The sequence below is a fragment of the Pinus tabuliformis genome, chromosome 7 (assembly GCF_031772625.1).
Source record: "Pinus tabuliformis cultivar Carrire ecotype Pingquan chromosome 7, CPIR1, whole genome shotgun sequence".
NCBI classification, from domain to species: domain Eukaryota; kingdom Viridiplantae; phylum Streptophyta; class Pinopsida; order Pinales; family Pinaceae; genus Pinus; species Pinus tabuliformis.
This window is the reverse complement of record NC_142293.1, coordinates 1946266461-1946273331: the sequence shown is the minus strand read 5'-3', so window position 1 is coordinate 1946273331 and position 6871 is coordinate 1946266461.

Sequence of the window (6871 nt, the reverse complement as noted above, 5' to 3'; positions counted from 1 at the left end):
GAAATTGGTTCTATGTGCGTGTGCTTGTCTGATTTCTGCTTCTTCCGGGGTTTGGAAGTCATCTCCTTATGGCGCTTTGCTACTTAGAAGGGAGTGCTATGCTCCTCGCCCCTGCTCCTTTTCAGCAGTAGCCACCTTGGCAACAACTTCTTTCTTTTGTTGTGCAACTTTCTGTCGAGTTGCAGCTTGCTCAAATTCCTTCTGCTTTTGTGCTACTGTCGTATGTGCGGAGGAGCTCTCTTCGCCCTTACTTATACTCATGCTGAGATCTGTGGGGTGTAGCCACTCTCTTATCCATTTTCCCACAATTTCCCTCACATCAACCTCATCTATTAGATACGACAACTTGTACCATACCTTCATCAGATCTCGTCGCGCGCTGATAAAATGTTGTGAAAAACTACCTTGAACTCTGCATAGGCCTCCAACTTCTCATATAGGGTTGGTGACAACCTTGGTCTCTGGTTGATCACGATGAAGAGATCCATCTATACCAATACCCATAACATCTTCGTCTCCATAACCCTCTTAGGATCCTTTTTTTCCCACAGCGAAGAGAACTTCGCAGTCTCTCGTAAGTCATCATCTTGTGGAGGGAAGCGACTGTCTTTTGGTAGCCTCCACATGACGAGGGCGATCAACAACAACAACTAGGCATAATGGAATGCCTTTCCCTCGTCTAGTGCTTCATGACAATTCAAAAAAAACTCCTTGGACATATATTGTGCCCAATTTTACTATACCACGTTTGTGCAATTGGTAGCAAGTGAAATAACTGGTGTTGGAACCTCGTCCATGTGAAACTTTCTCATGACCTTACATGCCAAAATTTGCGTGGAAAATTGTACCGCCTTGTCTATGATTGAGCGGATGGAGTGTCGTGGGACTTCTTTACGAAACCAAACTCACTCTTCATTCTGTCTGTGAGTTGTTTTTCCTTGGACTTTCCTCCAAACTCCTTAGCTATATCCACCCCTTGGTAGGGCAAACTTGTGATATGGTGGATTAGCATATTTGTAATAGGGATGGGTTCTCCAACCCAAAGACACCCATCATGTACCAAAGAGAGAAATTTGTGCACACACACCATGTTTATGATGGTTCTGATGAAATGTGGCACCCACAACATGTTAAACAATCCAACCTTTTCAATCCCTGTGACCCACTTCACAGGTTCTAGTTGCGTGACTCCAGTCTCCTCATAATAGATCTTGGCCAAATAATTGTTTATTGCCAAATGCAAGAATTTTTCCATGGTCAACTAGATCCTAGTATTCCATCTTTAGTGCAGGAATGCATCCTAAGAGTGCGCCTTCAAATACCACCTTCTACGACAGCAGTGGAGTGGAAATCATAAACTTAGCATTATCGGGATCCTTCGGCACCTTTGATTTGCCTTTCCATGGATGGATATACTTCAGGAGCCTAGTTATGGGCTCACCCTCTTCAGAATCCACCTCTTCAACGCCCTCATGGAGCTCTTATGCATCAATATCCAGGGTTTCCTATGGTTGTTTCGACTTTTCCATCTTTTCTTTTTGCTGAACCTCAGTAGGGTTCTTCCTTAATGATTGTCTCACCGAAACAAACTATGGTTTCTTCTATGTATCCTTAGCAATATATGATTTTAGCTTAGGCAACCTTGACTTCGTATGAATAGACGACGTATCTTCCATGGCGGATGTGATTTCAGGGGCTTCACCTTCAGAAATTGTGGCTTCTATGAGGTTTATGGCCTTCATTCTCTCAAAGATGATCTCTCGGTGAAACTCAAGTAAGTTGGTGAATTCTAGTTGGGCTAAAATATCTTTCCAACTCTCCTCAGAAATACAAATTTTTTTCTGGAAGCAAATTATCTGAAGGCAGAGTGTTCTAATTCAAGCGAGCATGCCAAATTTATAGGCAATTCCAAATTCAAATCCGACTGTTCCCTCCAAATTCTGACCATAAATGCATCTTCAGCAGTAGATTACCAAAGATTTTCACCATAAATGAAGCCTACCCACTCCTTTTAGTGGAAATTTTACCATCCAATCATCTATAGTGCACCCAATGGCTATTTTTGGACCCTGCTGCGCGACACCAACCCCCACGGTGCAACTCTCCTGGAGTAGCTTCCTCTAGCGCACTTCTTACTTCCCTCACGCAACCCCCTTACTGTGTTTTTATATTCTTTGGGCAATGTAGTTTATAGTATTGTACCTCCTTGCAGCTGCCTAGAGTACTAAGGCTATCCTGCCATCTTGTAGTTATTATGCAGGGGCAAGATCCCTTGTATACAACTTTAGTCGATTTCCATTGACTCTGCTTAGAAACAATTCTCCATTAATCTTCGCGAGCTGAACTGTGCCACCATATGTAATTTCCTTGACTATATAGGGTCCTAACTAGTGCATTTGAAACTTTCCAAGGAACTTTGTGAATTTTCTATCATAAAGAAAGACCAAATAATTCACCTTGAAGGTGCTCAACTTGATATGTCGATCATGCTAGGCCTTCTCGCACTCCTTTTGCACCTGTTGGTGAAATTCTGATAAAAACAGTCTTCTTCTATTTCCAACAACTGCGCGAGATGATCCTCCATAGTCTCGCGATCTGTCATATCCGTCAATGCTGCAATCCGCAGACTTGGGACAATATACTCCATGGGCATCACAACCTTAGTCCCATAGACCAACCTAAATTGAGTTTGGCCTGTCAACTTTTTGCACGTCGTCTTATATGCCCATAGAATTGTTGGTATGTGTACATGTTATATACCTAGGGGGGATAATATGGGGTACCAAGGGAGGTACCCAAGGTAATAATGTAATAATGGGATGGGCCATAGTAATAAATAAGGTGGTTAACCCATATCATGTAAGGGACCACAAGTAGTTAATAATAATGTAATGGGCCCATGGTATTAGTTTGATGGTATGAAGGAACCATGGTATTGTATGTATGAGGCCTATATAGAGGCTAGAGACTCCACATGGAGAGACAGTCAAGTATTATTGTATGAACAGGCATATGGCTTGTGGAGTGTTCTCCTTCCTTAAGGAGTGAATGTATGGTGTTTCCCTACCTTAAGGGTTTGATCAATAAATAATCATTTCATATATTTTCTGGGTTCATTTGCATTATCTTATATTTTCATATCAGATCTATAGTATTTCTGGGTTAGATCTATAACAAGAATTTCTATGTATTTCGCTTTTATTGTTTCTGGGTTTATTTCCATTATCATATATTTTTGGGTTATATCTATAACAAGTGGTATCAGAGCACTTTCTTGGGCACAAAAGTGGAGATTTTTTTTTTTTTTTAATTTTTTGCCCGATTCCGGGGGCGGCGAGTTTGCAGATCAGATCTGTATGTTTTGGTGCAAGATCTACAAAATCTAATTGCAGATCTGTATTCTTTGTGAAAAAATATCCGATTTCAAAAAAAAAAATCGGTTGAATCGGAGTCCGGATGAAGGAGATATCGCTGATCTAAAAATCAGTGGGGTTGCAGACAATTTTTCAAGGCAGCGAGTTTGCAGCGCAGATCTGGACATCCTGGTGCATGATCTACAAAATCTAATTGTAGATCTGGATCCTTTGTGAAAAAATACCCAAATTCAGAAAAAAAAAATTAGTCGAATCGGAGTCCGGATGAGGGAGATATCGCTGATTTAAAATCAGCTCTTTTTGCAGAAATTTTGGTGACGGTGGGAGAGTTGCAGCGCAGATCTGAAATTCCAAGTGCCTGGATCAAGATTTCTACCACATGGGCAGATGCAGAATGATTGTTCCATTTCTAAAAATAGGTCATAATAAGGATTCTGAGCAATATTGACTGAATTGTGGCCATTTCAAATTTTCGCCAAATTTTTGTGATGGCGGCCCTAGATCAGAATTTGAGGGACTTGTATATATTTGATGGCTCTCATCCAGCTAAATGGCTAGCACAAATGGAGAAATATTTCAAATTGAATTACATCTATGATGATGAGACTCAGTTGAGTAGGGGAAAAATGTACTTGGACCTTGAAAGATGGCAATGGTGGCAGTGTCATCAAAAATGCCATCCAAGGGTAACTACTTGGGAGATGTTCGCAAAAACTATTCGTGACCACTTTGACCATAAATCTAATCTTGTGGATAAGCTCACACAGACAGACACACAGCCTAGCAAAGATTTTATTTTTACAGGAAAGAAGGAAACCAAGAAACCTAAAGGGTTCTTTTCTACTGGTATATCCTTATTGCAGGTTCATGGACTTATTCAGAAGGAGAAGATCATTGTTTCTATAAATCCTAGTTGCAAGCATAATTTCATCAATGTTAATTTGGAAAAAAAATTGCAAATTCCAGCAAAACACATTGAAAATACACAAGTGGATAATGAGGATGTTCTAGTGTATAAGGATTTGAAGATTTCTATGGATAAGTATGTGTTGCATGGTGATTTTTATACCTCAGAGATGGATAATATGGATGTTGTTTTGGGATATCCTTGGATGGAATCTGTGGGTACTATCAATATTAATGTGCAGAAGAAATTCTTGAAGCTCTAGTATAAAAAGAAGAAAATTACATTACAGGATATTTCTATCAATAAACAAGTAGAGTACATGGAGGCTGAAGCAGAAGATGTTCCAGGGACTGACATATCAGATGATGAGCGTTTGATGATCGAAACTCAAACACAAATAGAGGCTGAAGCAGAAAAGGTTACAGGTACATCAGATGAGGGCTCAGTGGTTGAAGTCATATTGGAAAAGAAGACACCACAATAGGCACCACAGCAGGGTGAATTAAAGAAAAAGCCATCGTGGGTTAAAACTTCAACATATCATCACCCACATCACCCCACAAGACAACCATCAAGATGGCAACCAATTAGCCACATGGACAACAACCCCCGTAGGACAGATAGAGAGGAGCGAAGATCCACCTACTACACATCAACACTGAAGAGCTACCACAGTCAACCTCCATCTCAAGCGAGCGAGGCACCAGCAAGACCGAGGGTTCACCTTTCTCTTGGATGGCTAGATGCACGTGCATGGTACCAATGGACTACTCTTTTGAGTAGATCTTATTATTTATGTTCTTCCCATGTTTCGGGGACGAAACATGCAAAGGGGGGTGGAATGTTATATACCTAGGGGGGATAATATGGGGTACCAAGGGAGGTACCCAAGGTAATAATGTAATAATGGGATGGGCCATAGTAATAAATAAGGTGGTTAACCCATATCATGTAAGGGACCACAAGTAGTTAATAATAATGTAATGGGCCCATGGTATTAGTTTGATGGTATGAAGGAACCATGGTATTGTATGTATGAGGCCTATATAGAGGCTAGAGACTCCACATGGAGAGATAGTCAAGTATTATTGTATGAACAGGCATATGGCTTGTGGAGTGTTCTCCTTCCTTAAGGAGTGAATGTATGGTGTTGCCCTACCTTAAGGGTTTGATCAATAAAGAATTATTTCATATACTTTCTGGGTTCATTTGCATTATCTTATATTTTCATATCAGATCTATAGTATTTCTGGGTTAGATCTATAACAGTACAACCCAATTATTTCTCTTTTCGTTGTAGACCTTTGCTAATGTGTTCTCCAATATTTTATTAAATTCTTCCATCGTACCATTGGCTTGAGGATGACAAGGCATACTCTTTTGATGATAAACCTAGAACTCTTTGAGCATTGCACTGATTGTTTCATTCAGAAAATGTGTACCCTTATCACTCATCAGCTGTAGCAACGCTACAATATTTAACTGGCTACGCTTCCACCCATCTCGTCAAATACTTAGTCGTAGTAATAATGTACCGCACACCCACCTTTTTCCCTGGTGGTTGTATCAAACCCACAAAGTCAATCGTCCATTTTTCAAACACCTGTAACAAAATCAGTGGGTTTAAAGGAAATTCATCTCTCTATGATGGCTTCCCCATCCTCCGACAAGCATCGCATGCCTTGCAATATTCCTTAGAGTATTTATGCACCGTTAGCCACCATAATCCTGCATGTAGAATCTTCTACCCAGTTTCTCTGCCTGCATGGTGTCCTCCCGCCACTCCTCCATGTGCTTCGGTGAGGATGCTAGATTATTCAAACATTGGAACGTATCGACACAATATTTCATAAGTGCCCATCTTATACAAATGTCCAACTATTACAGAAAAATTAGCCGCGCAGATCACGAGTTCCTTTTTGTACTATGTAGAATATCCTTCTAGGGTTGTGTCAGTAGTTAATAACTATATTATATCAGAAAAATGGTTGTCGGTGATGCACACAACAAAGAGTTGTACATCTAGCAATCCTTCTTCCAAATTAGTGGCCTCTTCGTCTGTCTCAATTCTAGATAAGTGATTTGGTCCTGCATTCAATCACCCAGGCTTCACTATCACCTCAAAGTCATATTATTGAAATAGTAACAAACACCTACACATCTTCCCCCCCAACATAGGCTTGTTGACCAAGTACTTGAGAGCGGGGTGATCAGTGTACATTTTGAAATGTGCACCCAACAGATAATGTCAAAATTTCTATAGCATGTAGACCATCACCAATTCTTCATGCTCTGTAGTGGAATATTTCTTCTATGCCTTTGAAAATTTCCTGCTTGCGAAGGCTATAGGATGATCAATATTGCCTTCACTTGGCTGGGTCAATACCGCACCCAACACAATACAAGAGGCACCCACGTGAACATGAAATTCTTTCTTCCAATCGGGGAATACCAAGATGGGCGTAGTCACCATATTTTCCTTTAACACATACAGGCTGTGCTGAAAATCTTCATTCCAATAGAATTTCACGTCCTTCTTTACTAACTTCTCCATTGGTGTCGTTATCTGTGCATAAGCTTTGATAAACTT